The 13,712-nt window shown below is 39.6% G+C and overlaps 1 protein-coding gene across 2 annotated transcripts in view; it reads right to left on the reverse strand.

Moving 5' to 3' along the window:
* Positions 1 to 13,712, reverse strand: part of DDX42 (DEAD-box helicase 42) — a 51,727-nt gene that overhangs the window by 25,035 nt on the left and 12,980 nt on the right. The window lies entirely within an intron of this gene.

Genomic DNA, 13,712 nt, shown 5'->3' on the forward strand with positions numbered 1-13,712 from the left:
CAAGGTTGAGGTGGGGCCGGAGGCCACACCAACAACACTGTACTCTGTGAACCCGCACAATGGGTGAAAGGTGACACAGCAGAGGGTACTCACAGATGAACAGCTCCAGCGGAGGAATACTCAGTGGCTCCGGTCCCAGTGGGAGCCCTCCAATCACACCTACCTCACACTGCGGATCAGAAATGCAGCTCAGAAACAGATCTGGGGGCTTCCACTCCAACAGCTAGGGAGCAGACCCTGCCCCTGACAGGACAGTGACAACCAGAGAGCAAAGAGGAGGTCTCGCTCAATGCAGGCTCTGGTCACACCACCAGTCACACCTCCTATCAAGGGGATAACGGCCGGCATACACTGAGGAAAGAGATGGCAGACATCCATACTAAAAACAGCCCTCACACCCAAAATTATTAAACCCATACAGGCTACACAGGGACGATACCACATAAAAATAGCCCTCCAAGACAACAGTAAATAATTGTTTCTCCTAAACTCATACAGCAAAAGCAATATGACTAAAGTGAAGAAGCAGAGGAACTACTCCAATTAAAAGATCGAGAGAATTCCCCTGAAAGAACAAACAATGCAACAGACCTCTTCAGTCTAATAGACACCAAGTTCAAAAAGGAGATAATGAAAATACTGAAGGAACTAAGAAAGGCTATCAACAGAAATACAGATTACTATAAAAAGGAACTAAAAACTATAAGGAGACAAGAAAAATTAGAGAATTCATTAGAAGAGATGAAAGCTGAACTAAAGGCTATGAACAGCAGAATGAATAATGCAGAAGAACAAATAAGTGATCTGGAAGATAGAATAATGGAAATCACCCAGTAAGGAGAGCAGACAGAAACCCAATCGAAAAAAAATGAAGGAAATATAAGAGACCTATGGGATAATATAGAGTGCCAATCTATGCATAACAGGGATCCTAAAAATAGAAGAAAGAGAAAAGGGGATTGAAAATTTATTTGAAGAAATTATGGCTGAAAAATTCCCAAACCTTAAGAAGGAAACATATCCAGATACAGGAAGCACAGAGGGTGGCAAACAAGATAAACCCAAACAGACCTACACCAAGATGTGTTATAAAAAAATGGCAAAAGTTAAAGAGAGGATTCTAAAGGCAGCAAGAGAAAAACAAAAAGTTAATTACAAGGAAACCCCAATAAGGCTATCAGCTGATTTCTCTACAGAAGTGTTTCAGGCCAGAAGGGAGAGGCAAGCTACATTCAACATCCTGAAAGGGAAAAATCTGCAACCTAGGACACTCTACCCAGCAAAGTTATCATTTAGAATGGAAGGAGAGATAAAGAATTTCTCAGACAAGCAAAAACTAAAAGAATACAGCAATACTAAACCTATACTAAAGGAAATATTGAAAGGTCTTCCCTAATAGAAAAGTAAGAATCTATAGGAAAGAGGAGGACCTTCAAGATGGTGGAGGAGTAAGAAGTGGAGATCACCTTCCTCTCCATAAATATATCAAAAATACATCTACATGTGGAACAACTCCTACAGAACACCTACTGAATGCTGGCAGAAGACCTCAGACTTCCCCCAAAACAAGAAACTCCCCACGTACCCAGGTAGGGCAAAAGAAAAAACAGAGACAAAAGAATAGGGACAGGACCTGCACCTCCAGGAGGGAGCTGTGAAGGAGGAAGAGTTTCCACACACTAGGAAGCCCCTTCACTGGTGGAGATGGTGGGGGGGGGTGACGGGGGGGGAAGCTTCGGAGCCACAGAGGAGAGCGCAGCAACAGGGGTGCAGAGGGCAAAGTGGAGAGATTCCTGCACAGAGGATCGGTGCCAACCAGCACTCACCAAGCTGAGGCTTGTCTGCTCACCCGCCGGGGCAGGTGGGAGCATCAGATCCCAAGGAGAGGACTGGGGTTGGCTGTGTGAACACAGCCTGAAGGGGGCTAGTGTGCCACAGCTAACCGGGAGGAAGTCCAAGAAAAAGTCTGGACCTGCCTAAGAGTCAAGAGACCATTGTTTCTGGGTGTGCGAGAAGAGAAGATTCAGAGCACCGCGTAAATGAGCTCCAGAGACAGGCATGAGCCACGGCTATCAGCGTGGACACCAGAGACAGGCATGAGACGCTAAGGCTGCTACTGCAGCCACCAAGAATCCTGTGTGCAAGCACAGGTCACTATCCACACCTCCCCTCCCAGGGGCCTGTGCAGCCGGCCACTGCCAGGGTCCCGTGATCCAGGGACAACTTCCCCAGGAGAACACATGGCACGCGCCTCAGGCTGGTGCAACGTCATGCTGGTCTCTGCTGCCGCAGGCTCGCCCCGCATCCGTACTCCTCCCTCTCCTTGGCCCGAGTGAGCCAGAGACCCCTAATCAGCCACTCCTTTAACCCCCTCCTGTCTGGGCAAAGAACAGATGCCAGAGAGCGCCCTACATGCAGAAGCAGGGCCAAATCCACAGCTGAACCCCAGGAGCTGTGAGAACAAAGGAGAGAAAGGGAAATTTCTCCGTGCAGCCTCAGGAGCAGCAGATTAAATCCCCACAATCAACTTGAGATACCCTGCATCTGTGGAATATCTGAATAGACAAAGAATCATCCCAAAATTAAGGCGGTGGACTTTGGGAGCAACTGTAGACTTGGGGTTTGCTGTATGAAACTGACCACTTTCTGATTTTTATATTTATCTTAGTATAGTTTTTAGCGATTGTTATAATTGGTGGACTTGTTTACTGGTTTGGTTGCTCTCTTTTTTATTACTCATAATTTTATTTAATTTTAATAATATTTTTATTTTAATAACTTTATATTATTTTATTTATTTTTCTTTCTTTTTTAATCTCCCTTTTCTTCTGAGCTGTGTGGCTGACAGGGTCTTGGTGCTCCGGCCGGATGTCAGGCCTGAGCCTCTGAGGTGGGAGAGCCGAGTTCAGGACATTGGACCACCAGAGACCTCCCGGCCCCACGTAGTATCAATCAGCGAGAGCTCTCCCAGAGATCTCCGTCTCAACACCAACACCCAGCTTCACTCAACGACCGGCAAGCTACAGTGCTGGACACCCCATGCCAAACAACTAGCAAGATAGGAACACAACCCCACCCATTAGCAAAGAGGCTGCCTAAAATAATAGTAAGTTCACAGATACCCCAAAACAAACCACCAGACGTGATCCTGCCCACCAGAAAGACAAGATCCAGCCTCATCCACCAGAACACAGGCATCAGTCCCCTCCACCAGGGAGTCTCCACAACCCACTGAACCAACCTTACCCACTGTGGGCAGACACCAAAAACAACAGAACTACGAACCTGCGGCCTGCGAAAAGGAGACCCCAAACACATTAAGTTAAGCAAAATAAGAAGACAGAGAAATACACAGCAGATGAAGGAGCAAAGTAAAAACCCACCAGACCAAACACATGAAGAGGAGATAGGCAGTCTACCTGAAAAAGAATTCAGAGTAATGATAGTAAAGATGATCCAAAATCTTGGAAACAGAATGGAGAAAATACAAGAAACGTTTAACAAGGACCTAGAAGAACTAAAGAGCAAACAATGATGAACAACACAATAAATGAAATTAAAAATTCTCCAGAAGGAATCAATAGCAGAATAACTGAGGCAGAAGAACAGATAAGTGATCTGGAGGATAAAATAGTGGAAAAAAGTATCACAGAGCAGAATAAAGAAAAAAGAACAAAAAGAATTGAGGACAGTCTATGTCTCAGAGACCTCTGGGACAACATTAAACTCACCAACATTCGAATTATAGGGGTCCCAGAAGAAGAAGAGAAAAAGAAAAGGATTGAGAAAATATTTGAAGAGACTATAGTGAAAACTTCCCTAATACGGGAAAGGAAATAGTCAAGTTCAGGAAGTGCAGGGAGTCCCATACAGGATAAATCCAAGGAGAAACATGCCAAGACACATATTAACCAAACTATCAAAAATTAAATACAAAGAAAAAACATTAAAAGCAGCAAGGGAAAAGCAACAAATAATATACAAGGGAATCCCCATAAGGTTAACAGGTGACCTTTCAGCAGAAACTCTGCAAGCCAGAAGGGAGTGGCAGGACATATTTAAAGTGATGAAAAGGGGCTTCCCTGGTGGCACAGTGGTTAAGAATCCACCTGCCAATGCAGGGGACCCGGGTTCAAGCCCTGGTCTGGGAAGATCCCACATGCCGCAGAGCAACTAAGCCCGTGAGCAACAACTACTGAGCATGCGCTCTAGAGCCCATGCTCCGCAGCAAAAGAAGCCACCTCAACGAGAAGCCCACACACCGCAATGAAGAGTAGCCCCTGCTCGCTGCAACTAGAGAAAGCCTGTGTGCAGCAACGAAGACCCAATGCAGCCAAAAATAAAAATAAATATATTTAAAGTGATGAAAGGGAAAAACCTACAACCAAGATTGCTCTACCCGGCAAGGATCTCATTCAGATTCGACAGAGAAATTAAAACCTTTACAGAGAAGCAAGAGCTAAGAGAATTCAGCACCACCAAACCAGCTTTACAACAAATGCTAAATGAACTTCTCTAGGCAGAAAACACAAGAGAATGAAAAGGCCTACAACAACATACCCAAAACAACTAAGAAAATGGTAACAGGAACATACATGTCGATAACTACCTTAAATGTAAATGGATTAAATGCTCCAAACAAAAGACACAGACTGGCTGAATGGATACAGAAACAAGACCCGTATATATGCTGTCTACAAGAGACCCACTTCAGACCTAGGGGCACATACAGACTGAAAGTGAGAGGATGGAAAAAGATATGCCATGCAAATGGAAATCAAAAGACAGCTGGAGTAGCAATTCTCATCTCAGACAAAATAGACTTTAAAATAAAAACTATTACAAGAGACAAAGAAAGACACTACATAACGATCAAGGGAGCAATCCAAAAAGAAGATATAACAATTGTAAATATTTATGCACCCAACATAGGAGCACCTCAATAAATAAGGCAAATGCAAACAGCCATAAAAGGGGAAATTGTCAGTAACACAATAATAGTAGGGGACTTTAATACCCCACTTTCACCAATGGACAGATCATCCTAAATGAAAATAAATAAGGAAACACAAGCTTTAAATGGCACATTAAACAAGATGGACTTAATTGACATTTATAGGACATTCCATCCAAAAACAACACAATACACTTTCTTCTCAAGTGCTCATGGAACATTCTCCAGGATAGATCATATCTTGGGTCATATATCAAGCCTTGGTAAATTTAAGAAAACTGAAATCGTATCAAGTATCTTTTCCAACCACAACACTATGAGACTAGATATCAATTACAGGAAAAAAAACTATAAAAAAATACAAACACATAGAGGCTAAACAATACACTACTAAATAACCAAGAGATCACTGAAGAAATCAAAGAGGAAATCAAAAAATACCTAGAAACAAATGACAATGAAAACACGACAACCCAAAACCTATGGGATGCAGCAAAAGCAGTTCTAAGAGGGAAGTTTAGAGGAATACAGTCCTACCTCAAGAAACAAAAAAAATCTCAAATAAACAACCTAATGTTACACCTAAAGCAATTAGAGAAAAAAGAACAAAAAACCCCCGAAGTTATCAGAAGGAAAGAAATCATAAAGATCAGATCAAAAATAAATGAAGAAGAAATGAAGGAAACAGTAGCAAAGATCAATAAAACTAAAAGCTGGTTCTTTGGGAAGAAAAACAAAATTGATAAACCATTAATTAGCCAGACTCCTCAAGAAAAAAAGGGAGAAGACTCAAATCAACAGAATTAGAAATGAGAAAGCATAAGTAACAACTGACACTGCAGAAATACAGAGGACCATGAGAGATTACTACAAGCAACTGTATGCCAATAAAATGGACAACCTAGAAGAAATGGACAAATTCTTAGAAAAGCACAACCTTCCAAGACTGAACCAGGAAGAAACAGAAAATATAAACAGACCAATCACAAGCACTGAAATTGAAACTGTGATTAAAAATCTTCCAACAAACAAAAGCCCAGGACCAGATGGCTTCACAGGCGAATTCTATCAAACATTTAGAGAAGAACTAACACCCATTCTCAAATTCTTCCAAAATACAACAGAGGGAGGAACACTCCCAAACTCATTCTACGAGGCCACCATCACTGATACCAAAACCACACAAAGATGTCACAAAAAAATCTACAGGCCAGTATCACTGATGAACACATATGCAAAAATCCTCAACAAAATACTAGCAAACAGAATACAACAGCACATTAAAAGGATCACACACCATGATCAAGTGGGGTTTATCCCAGGAATGAAAGGATTCTTCAATATATGCAAATCAATCAATGTGATACACCATATTAACAAACTGAAGGATAAAAACCGTATGATCATCTCAATAGATGCAGAAAAAACTTTTATCAACACTGATTTATGATAAAACCCCTCCAGAAAGTAGGCATAGAGAGAACATACCTCAACATAATAAAGGCCATATATGACAAACCCACAGCCAACATCATTCTCAATGGTGAAAAACTGAAACCATTTCCACTAAGATCAGAAACAAGACAAGGTTGCCCACACTCACCACTATTATTCAACATAGTTTTGGAAGTTTTAGCCACAGCAATCAGAGAAGAAAAAGAAAAGGAATCCAAATCAGAAAAGAAGTAAAACTGTCACTGTTTACAGATGACATGACACTACACACAGAGAATCCTAACAATGCTACCAGAAAACTACTAAAGCTAATCAATGAATCCGGTAAAGTAGCAGGATACAAAATTAATGCACAGAAATCTGTTGCATTCCTATACACTAATGATGAAAAATCTGAGAGAGAAATTAAGGAAACACTGCCATTTACCTTTGCAACAAAAAGAATAAAATACCTAGGAATAAAACAACCTAAAGAGACAAAAGACCTGTATGCAGAAAACTATAAGGCACTGATGAAAGAAATTAAAGAGGATACAAACAGATGGAGAGATATACCATGTTCTCGGACTGGAAGAATCAACATTGTGAAAACGACTATACTACCCAAAGCAATCTACAGATTCAGTGCAATCCCTATCAAACTACCAATGGCATTTTTCACAGAATTAGAACAAAAAATTGCACAATTTGTATGGGAACACAAAAGACCCCAAATACCCAAAGCAATCTTAAGAAAGAAAAATGGAGCTGGAGCAATCAGGCTCCCTGACTCCAGACTATACTACAAAGCTACAGTAATCAAGACAGTATGGTACTGGCACAAAAACAGAAATACAGATCAATGGAACAGGATAGAAAGCACAGAGATAAACCCACACACATACTGTCACCTTATCTTTGATAAAGGAGGCAAGAATATACAATGGAGAAAAGACAGCCTCTTCAATAAGTGGTACAGGGAAAACTGGACAGCTACATGTAACAGAATGAAACTAGAACACTCCCTAACACCATACACAAAAATAAACTCAAAATGGATTAAGGACCTAAATGTAGGCCAGAGCCTATAAAACTCTTAGAGGAAAACATAGGGAGAACACTCTGTGATATAAATCACAGCAAGATCCTTTTTACCCACCTCCTAGAGAAAGGGAAATAAAAACAAAAATAAACAAATGGGACCTCATGAAACTTAAAAGCTTTTGCACAGCAAAGGAAACCATAAAAAAGATGAAAAGACAACCCTCAGAAAGGGAGAAAATATTTGCAAACGAAGTAACTGACAAAGGATTAATCTCCAAAATATACAAACAGCTCATGCAGCTCAATATCAAAAAAACAAACAACCCAATCCAAAAATGGGCAGAAGACCTAAATAGACATTTCTCCAAAGAAGATATACAGATTGCCAACAAACACATGAAAGGACGCTCAACATCACTAATCATTAGAGAAATGCAAATCAAAACTACAATGAGGTATCACCTCACACCGATCAGAATGACCATCATCAAAAAATCCACAAACAATAAATGCTGGAGAGGGTGTGGAGAAAAGGGAACCCTCTTGCACTGTTGATGCACTGTTGATGGGAATGTAAATTGATACAGCCACTGTGGAGAACAGGGGACACAGGTTCGTGCCCCGGTCCGGGAAGATCCCACATGCTGCGGAGCGGCTAGTCCTGTGGGCCATGGCCGCTGAGCCTGTGCTTCACAACGGAAGAGGCCACAACAGTGAGAGGCCCGCATAGCAAAAACAACAACAAAAAAAAAATGGACTTGAGGACAAGGGGAGATGGAAGGGTAGCTGGAACAAAGTTAGAGAGTGGCATGGACATATATACCGTACCAAATGTAAAACAGATAGTGGGAAGCAGCCGCATAGCACAGGGAGATCAGCTCGGTGGTTTGTGACCACCTAGAGGGGTGGGATAGAGTAGCAAGAGGGAGGGGATATGGGGATATATGTATAGGTGATTCACTTTGTTATACAGCAGAAACTAACACAACATTGTAAAGCAATTATACTCCAATAAATATGTTAAAAAAAATCAAACACACACACACAAAAGAATATACAGGAAAGAGAAAATCACAGTTGTAAAGTAAATCACTTAACTAAGCCAGCAATCACTTAAGTAAGATTAAAAAAAAAAATCAAAACATTTCTGTCAGAGAATGATAACCACAATGAACAGCAAAAGGATGAACATGAAGATGCAAAAGAGGACGTCAAAATCATAAAATGTGAGGGAGGAGAGTACAAAAATGTAGACTTTTTTTTTTCTAGAGTATGTTTAGGTCTATATGACTACCAGTGTAAAGCAAGTAGATATAGGAAGGGGTTAACATACTTGAAAAACAGGGCAACCACAAATCAAAAACACAACTGATTCGCAAAAACCAAAAAGAAGAGAATATAATTAAGCATAATACAAAAGGAAATCATCAAACCACAAAAGGAAAAACAAAACAAAACAAAAAGGGACAAAAAATATATATAAAATCAATGGGCAAACAAGGTTTAAAATGGCAATAAATACATATTTATCAATAGTTACCTTAAATGTCAATGAACTAGAAAGTCAGCAGAAGGAAGGAGATAATAAAGATCAGGAAAAGAGAGGAAATAAAATAGGGATTAAAAATAAAATAGAAAAAAATCAATAAAACCAAGAACTGGTTCTTTGAAAGGGTAAACAAGAATGACAAACCTTGGGAATTCCCCAGTGGTCCAGTAGTTAGGACTCCACACTTTCACTGCCAAGGGCATGGGTTCAATCCCTGGTCAGGGAACTAAGACTCCATAAGCTGCGTGGCACAGCCAAGAAAAAGAAAAGGAAAAAAAAACCCAAAACACGGAAAAACCCCAGATAAACAAAATAAGAAATGAAAGAGAAGAAATCACAATTGATACCACAGAAATAACAAAAAACCGTAAGAGAATACTATGAATTATATGGCAACAAATTCAACAACCTAGAAGAAATGGACAACTTTCTAGAAACATACAGGCTACCAAAACTGAATCAAGAAGAAATATATAACTTGACCAGACCAATCACTAGAAATGAAATAGAATCTGTAATCAAAAAACTCCCTACAAAGAAAAGTCCAGGACCAGATGGCTTCACTGGGGATTTCTATCAAACATACCAAGAAGAACTTATACCGATCCTTCTCAAACTCTTCCAAAAGACTGAAGAGGCAGGAACACTCCCAAAGAGATTCTATGAAGAAACCATCACCCTGATCCCAAAACCAGTCAAAGACACTACCAAAAAAGAAACTTATAGGCCAATATCTTTGATGAATATAGATACAAAAATTCTCAACAAAATATTAGCAAACCAAATCCAACAACACATAAAAAAAGACATATACCACGACGAAGTTGGATTTACCCCAGGGTCAAAAGGATGGTTCAACATACACAAACCAATCAATGTGATACACCACATCAACAAAAGAAACGACAGATGCTCAGTCCCCTTCTGCCACTTGGAATCATATGTTGAAGAGAGTAGAGCCACAAGATGGAGGAGCCCTGAATGTTGCTTGAAGGAGCACCACCCACAGGTTAGAAACACCCATTTTGGCTTTTACATGAGCAAGAAATAAACTTACGGTGTTGGAGAAAGAAAAACAAACACACAAAAACAAAAGAAAGGACAAAAACCACATGACCATCTCAACAGACGGATTTGATAAAATTCAACATCCACTGATGATAAAAACCCTTACAAAAATGGATATACAGGGAACATATCTCAACATAATAAAAGCTATTTACGACAAACCCACAGCCAATATAATACTCAATGGTGAAAAGATGAAAGCCTTCCCCCCAAAATCTGGAACAAGACAAGAATGCCCATGCTCACCACTTCTCCTCAACATAGTATTGGAAGTCCTAGCCACTGCAATCAGACAAGAAAACAAAATAAAAGGTATTCAAATTGGTAGAGAAGAGGTAAAACTGTCATTATACGTAAATGACATGATACTGTACATAGAAAACTGAAAGACTCCATACAAAAACTACTAGAACTGATAAACGAATTAAGCAAGGTAGCAGGATACAACATTAACATACGGAAAGTGGTTGTATTTCTTCACACCAACAAGGAAATAACAGAAAGGAAATGTAAACAAACAATCCCTTTTCAAATTGCACCAGGGGTGGTCTAGTGGTTAGGATTCAGCGCTTTCACTGCTGTGGGCTGGGTTCAATCCTCCTGGGTCAGGGAACTGAGATCCCGCAAACTGTGCAGTGTGGCCAAAAAATATATACATATTTTTAAATAAATAAACAAAACAAAATGGCATCAAAAAAAAATACTTAGGAATAAACCTCACCAAGGAGATGAAAGACTTATATGCTGAAAACTACAAAAATTAATAAAGGAAATTAAAGATAATTCAAAGAAATGGAAAGATATCCCATGCTCTTGGACTGGAAGAATTAATAATGTTAAAAATGGTAATACTAGGGCTTCCCTGGTGGCGCAGTGGTTGAGAGTCTGCCTGCCAATGCAGGAGACACGGGTTCGTGCCCCGGTCCGGGAAGATCCCACATGCCGCGGAGTGGCTGGGCCTGTGAGCCATGGCCACTGAGCCTGCGCATCCGGAGCCTGTGCTCCGCAACGGGAGAGGCCACAACAGTGAGAGGCCCGCGTACCGCCAAAAAAAAAAAAAAGGCAATACTACCCAAAGCAATCTACAGATTTAATGTGATCCCTGTCAATTTACCCATGACATTTTTCACAGAACTAAAATAATGCTAAAATTAATACAGAACCATAAAAGACTCAAAATTGCCAAAGCGATCCTGGGGAAAAAGAACAAAGCAGGAGGCATAACCCTCCCAGACTTCAGACAACACTACAAAGCTACAGTAATCAAAACAGTGTGGTACTGGCACAAAAACAGACATACAGATCAATGGAACAGAATAGAGAACCCAGGAGAAAACTCCACATTACCTACCGTCCATTAATCTTCAACAAAGGAGGCAAGAATATAAAATGGGAAAAAGACAGTCTCTTCAGCTAGTGGTGGGAGGAAAGTTAGACAGCTGCATGTAAATCAATTAAGTTAGAACACACCATGCACAAAAATAAACTCAAAATGGCTTAAGGACTTAAATGTAAGATATGACACCATAAAACTCCCAGAAAAGATCACAGGCAAAACATTCTGACATAAATGGTACCAATGTTTTCTTAGGTCAGTCTTTCAAGGCAATAGAAATAAAAACAAAAATAAACAAATGGGACCTAAGCAAACTTACAAGCTTTTGCACAGCAAAGGAAACCATAAACAAAACGAAAAGACATCCTAGGGACTGGGAGAAAATATTTGCAAATGATGCAACTGACAAGGGCTTAATTTCCAAAATATACAAACAGCTCATACAACTCAACAAGAAAAAAACAAATAACCCAATCGAAAAATGGGTAGAAGACCTAAATAGACATTTCTCCAAAGAAGACATATAGATGGCCAACAGGCACACAAAAACATGCTCAACATCGCTAATCATTATAGAAATCCAAATCAAAACTACCATGAAGTAACACCTCACACCAGTCAGAATGGCCATCATTAAAAAGTCTACAAATAATAAATGCTAGAGAGGGTATGGAGAAAAGGGAACCCTCTTACGTTGTTGGTGGGAATGTAAATCGTTGCAGTCACTAGGAAAAACAGTATGAAGTTTCCTCAGAAAATTAAAAATAGAGCTGCCATATGATCTAGCAATCCCACTCCTGGGCATATATCCAGACAAAACCGTAATTCAAAAGATACATGCACTCCTATGCTCATAGCAGCACTATTTACAATAGCCAAGACATGGAAACAACCTAAATGTCCATCGACATATGAATGGATAAAGAAGATGTGGTGTGCGTATGTGTACACACACACACACACACACAATGGATTATTATTCGGCCATGAAAAAGAATGAAATAATGCCATTTGCAGCAACATGGATGGATCTAGAGATGATCATACTAAGTGAAGTAAGTCAGAAAGAGAAAGACAAATACAATATGATATCACTTATATATGGAATCTATTGATAAATTATGACACAAATCAACATATGTACGAAACGAAAATAGCCTCACAGATATAGAGAACAGACTTGTGGTTGTCAAGGGAGAGGGGAGGAAAAGAGGGGAGGAATGGGAGTTTGGGATTAGCAGAGATAAACTATTATATATAGGATGGATAAACAACAAGGTCATGCTGTATCGCAGAGGGAACTATATTCAATATTCTATGACAAACCATAACGGAAAAGAATAAAAAAGAATATATATATGTATAACTGAGTCACTTTGCTGTACAGAAGAAATTAACACAGCATTGTAAATCAACTATACTTCAATAAAATTTAAAAAAAAGAAAAGAAGAGGGGCAAATTAAAGGAAGAAATTAAAGCCAATGTGGGAATTCTCTGCCGGTCCAGTGGTTAGGACTCTGCACTTTCACTGCTGAAGGCCGGGGCTCGATACCCCTGGTTGGGGAACTAAAATCCTGCAAGCTGAGTGGCGTGGCCAAGGGAAAAAAAAAAAAGGCAATGTGATTGTGTGAATTTTGGTGCCATTAAGAGAAGTAAGATGAAATACCTGGCTGAGGAGGAAAAGATGATGAATTGCGTTTAAGGTGCCATTTTTACACCCATGTAAAAATGGTCAATATGATTCTAGAAAAGCAGAGCTGAAACCAAAGAGAGACTATGGAACTAAAGATATTAATTATTCACATAGAAGTTACGTTTTAGAAGAGGATGAGGTCACTAAGGAATGTATAAAGAGTGACAATAGCAAATCAATATAGCGAACTGTAGGAGAATCATATTTGAGAAACGAAGAGAATCACAGAATGACAGATAACAGATGGCTATGTAAGAATTTTTTTGGTACAATGATATGGTAGCTATGTTTTTTAAGAGTTATAGAAATACAGAAATACTGATGGATGAAATGATGTCTGAGATTTACTTTAAAATAATCTGAAAGAGGGGTGGAGTTGTTAGATAACAAAAGACTGGCCAAGTTGTTAACTGATAAAGCAGGGTGAAGGGTACATGGGGGCTCATTTTATTACTCTACTTTTGTATGTGTTTGAACTTTTTCATAATAAATAGCAAATAAATAAATAGCAAATAAACAGAAAGGGAGATGGGAGAAAAGAACAAAATACAAAATCACAAAAGCCTAGTGAGAAGAGTTTTAGGAAGGAAGAGGTCACAAGTTTCAATTTCCATAGCAAGGTCATGAATGTTG

This window comes from Globicephala melas, chromosome 20 (genome assembly GCF_963455315.2).
Source record: "Globicephala melas chromosome 20, mGloMel1.2, whole genome shotgun sequence".
Taxonomy (NCBI): domain Eukaryota; kingdom Metazoa; phylum Chordata; class Mammalia; order Artiodactyla; family Delphinidae; genus Globicephala; species Globicephala melas.